The sequence below is a fragment of the Erpetoichthys calabaricus genome, chromosome 3 (assembly GCF_900747795.2).
Source record: "Erpetoichthys calabaricus chromosome 3, fErpCal1.3, whole genome shotgun sequence".
Classification (NCBI taxonomy): Eukaryota; Metazoa; Chordata; class Cladistia; order Polypteriformes; family Polypteridae; genus Erpetoichthys; species Erpetoichthys calabaricus.
In genome coordinates this window covers 14,348,268-14,361,744 of record NC_041396.2, presented here as the reverse complement: position 1 = coordinate 14,361,744, position 13,477 = coordinate 14,348,268, and the positions used below count along the sequence as shown (strand labels likewise).

Here is a 13,477-nt window from a genome sequence, read left to right as displayed (position 1 = left end):
ATGCTGTGACAACGCGCTTGCAAAAGGAGTCACGGCTCAAATCAACTGTGACAACGCACGTGCGAAAGGAGTCACGGTTCAAACCAACTGTGACAACGCGCTTGCGAAAGGAGTCGCAGCTCAAACCAAAGAAAATACAGAAACGAGACTACGACCTGTGAACTACACCTGAGGTAAGGCGTGCACGCCAGGTTGTATGGCCGCCCGGACGCGACTGCCCACACCACCGCATATACCCTCCATGATATGTCTTCACGCAGCGGCTTCCCACCGAGGTGCATATTACGTGGTGGCGCTCGCCCCACAGTCAGACGTGGTGGCTTCCCAGAGTCAGTAGGTGGCCCCCAAACAACACAACCTGTTCAAGCGGTCGGTGTCAGCGAAGGCAACAGACTCACGTCTCCACAAAACGAAACCGCTTTAGTGCAGATATGCCTATTGGATTAAATGACATTTCCCCAGACGCACCCGCCCTCCATGATATGTCATCCATCCACATATCGGACGGAACAGAAACTGATTGCCATTCTAGGATTTCCGATTCGCTAGAGAATCGCGGGCTTACTTGTACTATCTCTGTGTGTGTGTCTGTCAGTGTCTGGTCCCTCTGACCAATCTGATTGGCCAGTTTGGTTTTGGACTAACATGACAGTTTAGCTTTGGACAAGAGAGGTTGATACTCATAACAAGAAATAAAGATGTAGGGCCACGTTGAGAGTTGTCTTCAAAAATGGGAAGTATTCTCAATAACATGAATGATGATCTCACAGTTGGTAATGGGGAACTGTATACCATCGGTGGTAGTTAAAAAACGGATGCGAGGTGAGCAAGGTGCCTCAAAATGGTAAGTGTCTAAGAAACTGGTTTTTACAAGAACATGCTAGAGAGTGTTGGGCAAGGTTGTGGGGTCCAGCGGCTGTGGGGCATCTGTTGGTAAAGAGAGATTCACCGATCTTGAGTTTGTTGATGAGGTTGTGATCTTCAATGGAGGCTCTGATCGGGGCTCTCGAGTGACTGAGTGAGGAGTCTGAGTGTCTGGGCTTGCGAGTGTCCTGATAAGTCTCTGGTGACTCTCCCTATGAAGTCAGTAGGCGGATTGGGAGAGCGTGGGGGGGTCATGAGGTCACCGGAAAGGGGTGTGTGCCGCTCCCGATATCTGCAAAAGGACGAAGGTTCAAGTCTTTAGAGTCCTGGGGCATCCTGTTTGTGAGACACGGACGCTATCCAGTGACCTGAGAAGAAGACTGGACTCCTTCAGTGTCTGTTTGGAGAATCTGTGGGTACCGTGGGTCTAACTTTGTGTTGTGCAAAATGAGTCCCAAATGAGGCACATGATCTGCATTATGAGGGAGCGTCAATTACGGCACTATGGCCATGTGGTGCGAATCCCAGAGAGCGATCAGGCTCACATTGTTGAGGACCCGAGTGGCTGGACCAGGCCAAGGAGACGTCCACGTGAAACACCTGGCTGCGACAGAGTGAGGGTCATTTCTGGAGGGTGGGACTGGACCGTGTGTCTGCCTGGGGGGGGTTTGCCAACCAGGAGCCTAAGCTGTTTTGTCATGTGGTGAGTGTGCCAACGTGCTGTACCAGCGCATGCTCCCCAACCTGACCTAGTTTTGACAATTTCTTAAACGTAATTACCCTATTGTTTATGCATGGCCCTTGGCTATATATACAGTATGTACAAATCGTCTTTACTCAGTCGGCCATAATCGACTAAACTGTGGAGTGGTCTGCCTGCTACTATAAGAGATAACTCTTCGTTCTCAGCATTCAAATCCCAGCTGAAAACTCACTACTTCAGTTTAGCACACCCTGACTAGAGCTGCTGATTAACTGTACAGACTGCATCTCTGTTGTCAGTCATTAGCACTAAAACATTAGTAATATGACTGTTACAATTTGTTACTAACCCTCAACTGTTCCGTTTCTCTTCTTGGTACTCAAATGTGGCACTTGGTGCCACTGCCCACCTGCCAAGTTGCTCTGCCTGACGGAGGATCGCAGGAATCGTTGGGTAGAGGGGTTCTTTCATCGGATTGGCTGGCCCAGCGCTGACTCATCTGTGGAATGGCCAATGGGGGGAGGCATATTGATGGCCAAGGTCTCCAGGACACTAAGCAAATCCAAATCGAATTATGTGATATTATCTACTGTTGTATTCTGCTCGGTACTTGTAATATTTCTATTGTACTATTATATTTTATTGAGGATTACTTGTGTTCTGTTCTGTGTATTTTATTTTATTGTATTGACCCCCTTTTTTTGTGACACCTACTGCACGCCCAACCTACCTGGAAACGGGTCTCTCTTTGAACTGCCTTTTCCAAGGTTTCTTCCATTGTTTTCCCTACAAGGATTTTATTTTTGGGGAGTTTTTCCTTGTCTTCTTAGAGAGTCAAGGCTGGGGGGCTGTCAAGAGGCAAGGCCTTAGACGCGTGCACATTCCACCTCCCAAGGCACTGCAATAATTTAAACAGTCAGCTTCACCACTGAAATGTGCCGTTGCGTTTTCCAGGGCTCCAGTTGTAGACGTAATGAAACAATTGAGTGATGCTTGTAATTTTAAGGTGCTTTGGATGAACGTGCCATGCCAATATATGTACAAATCACCTCAACCTGATTGGCCGTAAATTGGCACGTGACCTGGGTTAATGTCGCACGCACTTAGGTTTTATAGACTGTATGCAGAATGTATGCGTTGTTCATTAACAATTCCGCCAGCCATAGAAGCTGGCCTGCCTACTGCTCTTCATTGACAACCTCCGGGTGCAGAATATGAACCCCGGACTCCACATTAGTGAAGCAGCAGCAGCAGCAGCAGCAGCAGCAGCACCAAGCCATCCAAACTAGGAAGTGTTAGCCCAAATCGCACACACAGGCGGCCATGTCTTACACATACACAAATCCTGTCAAGTTTTTCATGCTGCCAGCTGCAGAAAACTGAGTGCAGTCATTCAAGTCTGGGTGCTTCACCACTACGAGGCTCCATTTAATTAGCTGCTGCAATCCACAAGGCTGAAAAACAGGTTTCAGAAAGATTAGAGCAATTTATCACCTCTAAGATATTGATCCATGTTAAATACAATTGCACGAGCGTAAAATATGAAATCTGCTTCAGTCAATATGAGCTGGGCCATAAATTGAATTTTAAAGGGACCACAAAAGAGGTTAAGTCTCAGTGTTACAAACATGCCAACACATTCCCAAAGAATGAATGTGATATGCCATAAGTGAATGTATTAGAAAACAATCAAAGGCATCTACTGCAGCAGACAGGCCTGGGAGAAGCAAAGCTCAAATCCCGACTTCACTCCTGGTGTCACCGTCAAAAGAACATGAGGACAATCTGGACGAGAAGAGGCCATTCAGGCCAACAAAGCTCACCAGTCCTATAACATCAAATCGAGTTCTGAGGGTCCCTAAAGTCCTACTGTCCACCACACTAGTTGGTCGCTTATTCCATGAGTCTGTGGTTCTCTGTGTGAATAAAAACTTCATATTGTCTTTGTGAAATTTCCCCTGCCACAAATCTGCCCAAGTCTGTCTGCTGTCCAAGTCACTCTGTGATGATTCAACTGATTCAAGACTAAACAAGGTTTCCAACTGTGTCCCTGATGAACTCATTTTAAAGTCACCATCTCGAGCCACTGGACTAATTCCTTTCATCATTTTAAACACTTCACTCAGGTCTCCTCTTAATCTTCTTTTGCTTAAACTGTAAAGGCTCAGCTCTTTTCATCTTTCCTCATAACTCATCCCCTGTAGCCCACTAATCAGCCTCGTCGCTCTTCTCTGGATCTTTTCTTGTGCTGTTATGTCCTTTTTGTACCCTGGAGACCAAAACTGCACCCAAGACTCCAGATAAGGCCTCACTAGTGTGTTATAAATTTTGAGCAGAACCTCCTGTGACTTGTACTGCACACATCAAGGCGCTATATAACCTGACATTCTGCTAGCCTTCTTGATGGCTTCTGTCTGGCAGTTGATGGTGTCGAGTCCACTGTAACTTCTATTTATTTCTCATAAGGTGTATCTTTGATTTTCAGACCGCCCATTGTGTATTCAAACCTCACATTATTTACTTCCTATTTGTAATTCTTTCCATTTACTGACATTAAATTTCATCTGCCACAAATCTGCACGAGCCTGTCTGCTGTCCAAGTCCCTCTGTGATCATTCAACAGATCTGAGATTATCTGACAATCCACTGATCTTCTAATCCCCTGTAGTCCTCTAAGCAGCCTGGTTGCTCTTCTCTGGACCTTTTCTTGTGCTGTTATGTCCTTTTTGTAGGCTGGAGACCAAAACGGCACCCAGTACTCCAGATGAGGCCTCACCAGTGTGTTATAAAGACTGAGCAGAACCTCCTGTGAGTTGTTCTCCACACGTCAAGGCGCTATATGACCTGACATTCTGTTGGCCTTCTGAATACTGTCTGGCAGTCGATCATGTCAAGTCCACTACAACTCCTAAATCCTAATGAGGCGTACTTTCGATTTCAGACCTCCCATTATGTATTCAAACCTTAAATTTTTACATCTTACATGTAATCCTTTACATTTACTTACATTAAATTTAATTTGCCACAATCTGTCCGATATTATATATATGTCTTTTCTGTACCCTGGAGACCAAAACTGCACCCAGTACTCCAGATGAGGCCTCACCAGTGTGTTATAAAGACTGAGCAGAACCTCCTGTGACTTGTACTCCACACATCAAGGCACTATATAACCTGACATTCTATTAGCCTTCTTAATGGCCTCTGAATGATGTCTGGCAGTTGATAGTGTCAAACCCATTACGACTCTTTAATCCACTCCTCGGGTAGAACATGCAAATCCCACACAGGGAGGTCCTGGGACACAAATCTTGGTCTTCCTACTGCAAGGCTATCACTGTGCCACCATGCCATGCTGTATCATGCAATTACACATTAATGCAATGTTATAAATCAAAAGGGAGGAGGAGGAGAGGACCGAGGGGTACAAATCTCTTCTGGACCACAAAGCATAGAGACGATGTCCTCAGAAAAACAAAAATTCAAAACATGATGACGATTTGTCTTGGATGAATGAAGGCATCAGAATTAAGTACCAAGTTTCATCACCTGCCAGGCCAGGCGTCTAATTATAAAACAGGTTGGAATGAAAACCTGCAGCCACCGCGGACCACCAGGACCAGAGTTGAGTACCCCTATGATTGGGGCATAAGGGGTTAATCTCAGTGTGGAGCGGTGGAGTCCCAGAGCCCTGCAAAGGTCTTTGTGACACTTTTTCCTGACTCCAGATGAGGCCTCACCAGTGTGTTCTAAACCTTGAGCAGAACCTCCTGGGTCTTGTACTCCACATGTCATGGTGCTATATAACCTGACATTCTGTTTGACTTCTTAATGGCTTCTGTCAGGAATTTGATTGCATAGAGTCCACTATGACTCTTAAATCCTTTGATCTTTCCTCATAACTCATCCCCTGTAGTCCTGAATCAACCTAGTCGCTCTTCTCTGGACCTTCTCTAGTGCTGCTATGTCCTTTTTGTACCCTGGAGACCAAAACTGCACCCAGTACTCCAGATGAGGCCTCACCAGTGTGTTATAAAGACTGAGCGGAACCTCCTGTGACTTGTACTCCACACATCAAGGTGCTATATAACCTGACATGCTGTTAGCCTTCTTAATGGCTTCTGAACACTGTCGGGAAGTTGATTGTGACGAGTCCACTACAACTCCTAAGTCCTTCTTGATTAACTCATTTTAAAGTCAGAGACTTGATCCACTGCACTAATTCCCTTCATAATTTTGCACACTTCACTCAGGTCACCTCTTAATCTTCTTTTGCTTAAACTGTAAAGGCTCAGCTCTTTTAATCTTTCCTCATAACTCATCCCCTGTAGTCCTCTAATCAGCCCAGTCGCTCTTCTCTGGACCTTTTCTTGTGCTGTTATGTCCTTTTTGTAGCTAGGAGACCAAAACTGCACCCAGTACTCCAGATGAGGCCTCACCAGTGTGTTATAAAGACTGAGCAGAACCTCCTTGGACTTGTGCTCCACACATCAAGGCGCTATATAACCTGGCATTTTGTTAGCCTTCTGAATGGCATCTGAACACTGTGGGGAAGTCGATAGCTTAGAGTCCACTGTGACTCCTAAATCCTTCTCATAAGGTGGACTCTCGATTTTCCGACCGCCCATTGTGTATTCAGACCACACATTTTTACTTCCTATGTGTAATTCTTTACATTTACTGACATTAAATTTCATCTGCCACAAATCTTCCCAAGCCTGTCCGCTGTCCATGTCCTTCTGTGATGATATAACAGATTCTAAATTATCTGCTAATCCCACGGTTTTCAAACTTTTTTGAACAAGTACCACTCCGCGAGGACCAGTAAACTGAAGTACCACTGTCAATGAATCGTTAATTTACGCCCGTGTTTTTTGAAGAAAAAGTCACTACAATCCCTATAATGACTATAATTATGACATTAAAGTGATATTAAACTAATTAAGGAAATGGGTGCCCACGCTAATAAAAGCCGGCTTGGAGTCTTCCACACATTTACAGTAGTATACTTATACTATATATCATTATATGCAACATATTGGCATTCAAGCAACATTGATTCGTGGAAAATAAAGGACCACACGAGTACCACTTGGCATGACTTGAAGTACCACCAGTGGTACGCGTACCACAGTTTGAAAACCGTGGTGCTAATCCACCTATCTTTGTATCATCTGCAAGCATTTGCTGCCTTGCTTCTTTAAATGAGGGCCGTAATGGACTCCGAATGAGTGACCTCACTAATTAAACTCCACGCTGCTATTTGTTTTGAACAGCTTCACGTTCTGTAAATTTGATCCATTTTTCTTTATGTTTTGATTTCTAATGGACTGTGCAGTGTTCCCAATGCATTTGTGTGTATGGAAATAAAAAGCTATTATAAGGATTTTGAGCTTCATTGACTTTTTTTTTTTTTTTAAACCCAGTGCTATTATTCTGAACACATCTGTATGTGTGACAAAATTGAGTGGCAGTGTGAACGCAACCTACATTTCTTTTCTTGGGACTATTTCTCTGAGATCTTGTAAAGCACGTTGAACTCCGTCCTCTGTATGAAAATGTGCTATAAAAAGAAGCTGCTTTTGTGGCACCTGCCTTTGCCCTTCAGGTACTCTGAAGTTAACTGGCGGCTCTAAATTGACCCCAGGTGAGTTAACACGGCACACCTATAAACGGATTGTCACCCCTGACTTGATCCCTATACTTCCAAAATGAATTTCGGCCTCCTACGACTCTGGCTTTAAATTCAGCAGGTCGAGGAGTTGAATTTATCTCCCTTAACCTTTGCTTTACCCATGTCAAGAACCCCCTGGTTGCTGAAGGCTGGCATCGGATCTCATTATATTACATTTCGGAAGGGTCTCTGGGAAGATGGCCGCACGCCGGAGTCCTCTGCTCTCTGCCCACCTTTTAGCTTAACGCGACCGCTGCGAGGCCTGCCGTCTTTGAAGCCTCTTTGGAGTGAATTAGGCGCTGCTTAACATTTTATCGAATGGCTTCTCGTGTATGTGGGAGTTGCAGCCTTGCAGCTGTCAGCTGTGATCACTTTCAGCTGCGCTTTTATTTTTTCCGAACAGTCTGATTTATTCCAGTTCAGCAACTTGGTGGGCTACGGATGCCCGATATTGATCTTTCTGGCTAAAAACGAAAATGCGTTTATTTGCCTTTTGTTTATTCTCTAGATATTTGCATATATAAAATGAAGGTAACACTTAATCTTCATGGTCTAACACCAAGACAATGAAGCTTCTGGGATTATCGGTCTGTCCGGTTTGGAAGCAGAAGCCACTTGTGAATCAACGCCACTTGCTTAGGTGCAAATGAAAGTGACAACAGGAGAGGCGACAAGCAAGACCACCCTAAAAAGGGAATGGTGGTCACAGACAATTGTTCTGTCCTTATCCTTCCTGACTGATTCTTCACGAGTGTTGCGTTTTTCTGGTGTCCTTGTCACTGCTGGTCACATGAGGCGGCACCTGATGATGAATCGGGTTACACAGGTGGTCCAGGATGGCACATCCATAATGTGCCGTCACAATAAAATTTGCTGCATCTCCCAGCACAGCCTCAAGAGCATGGAAGGAGACACCAGGAGACGGGCTGTTACATCAGGAAAGCTGGAGGATGTGCGGGCCAGTCAATGGCATCAATGCCTTCATCATCTGGGAGCTGCCTACACACCCTTGCCACATGAGGCCGGGCATTGTCAAGCACCAGGAGGAACCCAGGGTCCACCATACCAACGTAAGGTCTGACAACGGTTCTGAGCATATGATCAGCAGTCAGGGTACCGTTGCGTGGCATGTGGAGGTTTGTTAGGCACAAAGCATTTTACATTTCACCAACTCTAAACTTGTGGGCTCAAATCCCACTTCTGACACCATGTGTGACCCTGAGCAAGTCACATGACCTACCTGTGTTCCAACTGGAAAATCAAAAGAAATGGAACCAATTGTATCCGAAATGTTGGATAATGGCATCAGCCAAATAAGCAATGGGATGCCTTCTTGCCTTCTTCTTCTTCTTCTTTCGGCTGCTCCCGTTAGGGGTTGCCACAGTGGATCATCTTCCATATTTTTCTGTTCTCTGCATCTTGTTCTGTTATGCCTTCTTGCCTATACTGGCTTTTTTAGCTGTTAGCTGCAGTGTAGGCACTAAAACAAGACAGCAATCCAAAGAAATGTCTGTGAGACACTCCAAGAATAAGCCTTCCCTGACCATCATGCTTGATGATGTTGCAGGCTGCAAAACGTTCACCACAGCATCTCCAGACCCTTTCACGTCTGTCACGTGTGCTCAGGGTGAACCTGCTCTGTGAAGAGAAAATGGCGCCAGTGGTGGACCTGCCAATTGTGGTATCCTCCGGTGAATGCCAATCGAGTTGCACAGTGATGGGCTATGAACACAGGTCCCACTAGAGGATGATGGGCTCTCATGCCACCCTCATAAGGTGTGACAGTTTGGTCAGAAACATGCACGCCAGTAGCCACCTGGAGGTCATTTTGTAGGCTCTGGCTGCGCACCTCCTGTTCCTCCTCAGACAAAGCAGAGCAGATACCAGTCTTGCTGCTGGTTTGCTGCCCTTCTACCACCCTGTCCAGCTCTCCTCGTGTAACGGCCCATCTCCTGGTATCTCCTCTATGCTGTTGAGACCTTCTTGCGATAGCACGTATGGATGTGCCATCCTGGAGGAGCCAGACTACTTGTACAGTCGTGGCCAAAAGTTTTGAGAATGACCCAAGTGTTGGTTTTCACGAAATTTGCCGCTTCAGTGTTTTGAGATCTTTTTGTTAGATGTTTCTATGGTACACTGAAGTAGAATTACAAGCAGTTCAGAAGTTTCACAGGCTTTTATTGACAATTCCATGAAGTTTATGAACAGTGTCAATATTTTCAGTGTTGGCCCTTCTTTGTGTAACTCCCTTGCACCACCCTTCCTTTCACACTAGAAATACCAGAGCCTATGAAAAAACTCGCAGATCCGTCACACCTTAAATTGATTCGCACCTCTCCATCAGCGTCTTTTGTCCTGTAATTGTGTCGATAAGTAGCAAGCAGCCTGCAAGCAGTTTTCTCAGCTCAAGTCTGTTTACCTGCGTGTCAGTTTCTTGGGAGTTGTATTGAGTGACTGAGAGAATAAAACTGAATAAAAAAAAAAACAAACCTAACCTTTACAAGTATCACAAATTTACACCTGCTGTTAACAGACCGAAATCAAATGTATGTTTTTATTCTAAAATAGTAAGCTGCACAGTGAATGAATATAAATATACTTCTCAAAAAAATTAAAGGAACGCTTTTTAATCCGAGTATAGCATCAAGTCAATGACACATGTGGACTATTGATCTGGTCAGCTAAGTAGCAGAGGGGCTTGTTAATCAGTTTCAGCTGCTTTGGTGCACTAGAGGGGCAACAATGAGATGACCCCCAAAACAGGAATGAATGGTTTCACAGCTGGAGGGAGGCCACCGACATTTTTCCCACCTCATCTATTTTTCTCACTCATTTTGCATTTGGCTATGGTCAGTGTCATTACTGGTAGCATGAGGCCATACTTGGACCCTACAGAGGTGGCACAGGTAGTCCACCTTCTCCAGGATGGCACATCAATACAACGTGGCATTGCCAGAAGGTTTGCTTGTGTCTCCCAGCAGAGTCTCAAGGGCATGGAGGAGATTCCAGGAGAGAGACAAGCAGTTACTCTAGGAGAACTGGACAGGGCCCCTCGCTGAAGGTCCTTAACCCATCAGCAGGACCCACCGGTATCTGCTCCATTGGACAAAGAGGAACAGGATAAGCACTGACAGAGCCAACAAAATGACCTCCAGCAGGCAGGCAGGCAGTCCACTGGTGTGAATGTCTCTGACCAAACAATCAGAAACAGACTTCAAAGGGGGACTTGAGTGCCCGACGTCCTCTAGTGGGCACCGTGGATCTCGATTGGCATTTGTCATCGAATACCAGAATTGGCAGGTCCACCACTGGCACCCTGTGCTTTTCACAGATGAGAGCAGGTTTACCCTGAGCACATGTGACAGACGTGAAAGGGTCAGGAGAAGTCGTGGAGAACGTTATGCTGCCTGTCACATTGTTCACCATGGGCAGTTTGGTGGGGGGTCAGTGATGGTCAATCTGGGGAGGCATATCCATGGAGGGACACACAGATCTCTACAGGCTAGACAACGGCACCTTGACTGCCATTAAGTATCGGGATGAAGTCCTTGGACCCATTGTCAGACCCTAAGCTGGTGCAGTGGCTCCTGGGATCCTCCTGGTGCACGACAATGCCCGGCCTCATGTGGCGAGAGGATGATCCCACGCTCACTCGCCTGAACGCAATCCAACAGAACACCTCTGGGTGGGACATTATGTTTGGGTCCTTCCGACGCCTTAGCCTGTCCAGGAGCTCAGTGATGCTCTGGTCCAGATCTGGGAGAAGATCTCCCAGGACACCATTTGTCATCTCGTTAGGACATTGTCAGACTGGGCTGGGGGGTCATGCAAACTACTGAGTACAATTTGGAGTTGCTGCAATGACATTTTGGCCAAATGGACTCGCCTGCCTGCCTCATCATCATTTGCTCCCTTTGATTTTCGGGGTGTCATTGAATTCAGCCCTTTCTCTGTCGGTTGATCATCTTCATTTCCATCATTTTGTTCCTCACACATCACCATATCAGTCCATAGTAGTAGAGATAGCCAGCAGGATTTTTTCCCATTGAGATCTGCTGTGTTTTCAAAGTGTGCCTTTCATTTTTTGATTAGTTTACTTAGGAAGTAACCTAGATAACAATCTTAACTGGAGTGCAAATACAAAGAAAATACTCTCCAAATGTAATCAGTGTGTGTATGTATAGATAGATAGATAGATAGATAGATAGATAGATAGATAGATAGATAGATAGATAGATAGATAGATAGATAGATAGATAGATAGATAGATAGATAGATAGATATGAAAGGCACTATATCATAGATAGATAGATAGATAGATAGATAGATAGATAGATAGATAGATAGATAGATAGATAGATAGATAGATAGATAGATAGATAGATAGATAGATAGATAGATAGATAGATAGATAGATAGATATGAAAGGCACTATATCATAGATAGATAGATAGATAGATAGATAGATAGATAGATAGATAGATAGATAGATAGATAGATAGATAGATAGATAGAGTGAAAGGCACTATATGATAGATAGATAGATAGATAGATAGATAGATAGATAGATAGATAGATAGATAGATAGATAGATAGATAGATAGAGTGAAAGGCACTATATGATAGATAGATAGATAGATAGATAGATAGATAGATAGATAGATAGATAGATAGATAGATAGATAGATAGATAGATAGATAGATAGATAGATAGAGTGAAAGGCACTATATGATAGATAGATAGATAGATAGATAGATAGATAGATAGATAGATAGATAGATAGATAGATAGATAGATAGATAGATAGATAGATAGATAGATAGATAGATAGGACTTTATTAATCCCAAGGGGAAATTCAAAATGTATTTCTCCTCCGTAACCTCAAACTATTTCAAGTAGACAAGGACCTCATGTTGTCCTTTTATTGTAGTCTGTTATCACTTTCAGTTTCTCAAGCCAAAATTTTTAAAAGCCCCAGCAGATTACTAAGCCTGCAGCTAAAGGTATTGGGACTGACGTAGACGACCTGGCGAGTGTGTGTCAGAGGACAATGCTAAAGAATAGTGGAAATCATCTCAACTGACAACAGACATCCATTACATGGAGAACTTAACTTCAGTAAATCAGGAAAGAAAGTCGCTTTGAGAACCCACAGAAATCGCTCCAGAAATTCCTTTGTTCCTCGTGCCATATGACTTTTTAATAAGGAATATTGGATAAAATGATTAGGGTTTGATATGTATCCTGGAACCATTTTTTGTGTAAATATCTATTCTCTTTCAAACTACCTTACCTTTAACTGTCTGGTCTCTGTTTGCTTTGTTTCATTTCTTTCTCTCTTGTTATTAGATGCAACTGAGAAGGCAAATTTCAGGTTTTCTCGTGTAAACACAACTAAATAAACCTTGAACCTTGGAGAGCTCCAAGAATCACTGGTTCCTAGTGATGGCCTCTATAGGTTGTGCAACCAAATATGAGGCGAAGGCTCTCGTGATTTTTTTGCAGGCCATCTTCATTTGTGTTATTATTTGAAATGTTCTGTTGAATCAAAACTTGAAAGCAAAATCCGATTTGTGTTAAATACGTGATACACAATGATGGCGGCCAATAACTTTTGTCAATTTCAAGTGATTTCAGAGACAATTGTGGGGTTTTCTTTTATTGTGGATGAGCTCCCTACAAATGTATCCACGTCTATATTTTATATACACAGGTGCATGGTGCGATGATTAAGGCTCTGGACCTTGGACTTCAAACCCTGAGGTTCAAATCCCACCACTGTGTGACCCTGAGCAAGTCACTTCACCTGCCTGTGCGCCAAATGGAAAAAACAAAAGAAATGGAATCAATTGTAACTCAAATGTCGTAAGTCACTTTGGATAAAGGTGTCAACCAAATAGTAATAAAATATACAATTACTATGCCATTTTTTGATATCTGGGAGGCATCTGGAACCAACCACTGGGTCCAACTGGAGGTGCTTCCAAGGTGAATGCAAGTGATCTCAGATACTACAAGCAGCTGTCAGTTACGTGCATTTGGACTGAAGACTGGGACCGATGGTACAGAATGGAGCTGCCTGCTGAGTATTTAATCAGGAGGGGATTTGAACTTGTTAATTTTGATCATTTTTCAAGGGTCAGACAGGAGTAAAGCAAAGCAGCCCACCTTCATGCCCAGAGTCCGACTGTGCTGATCTCAAACTTTTCGACTGAGCTCATTCACTTTTATAGC

At 44.1% G+C, this 13,477-nt stretch overlaps 2 protein-coding genes across 3 annotated transcripts in view; both read right to left on the bottom strand.

The window, feature by feature from the left end:
* LOC114647766 (XK-related protein 6-like) overlaps window positions 1-13,477 on the bottom strand; it is a 388,816-nt gene that overhangs the window by 260,141 nt on the left and 115,198 nt on the right. The window lies entirely within an intron of this gene.
* clic5a (chloride intracellular channel 5a) overlaps window positions 1-13,477 on the bottom strand; it is a 1,193,419-nt gene that overhangs the window by 1,070,840 nt on the left and 109,102 nt on the right. The window contains exon 1 of one of the 2 annotated variants that reach the window (XM_051924447.1): window positions 2,260-2,268. The exons of the other annotated variant lie outside the window; for it this stretch is intronic. The gene's annotated coding sequence lies outside the window, so the exon portion shown is untranslated. Of the gene's footprint in view, window positions 1-2,259; window positions 2,269-13,477 lie in introns of those variants that run through there. 2 annotated transcript variants of the gene reach the window in all.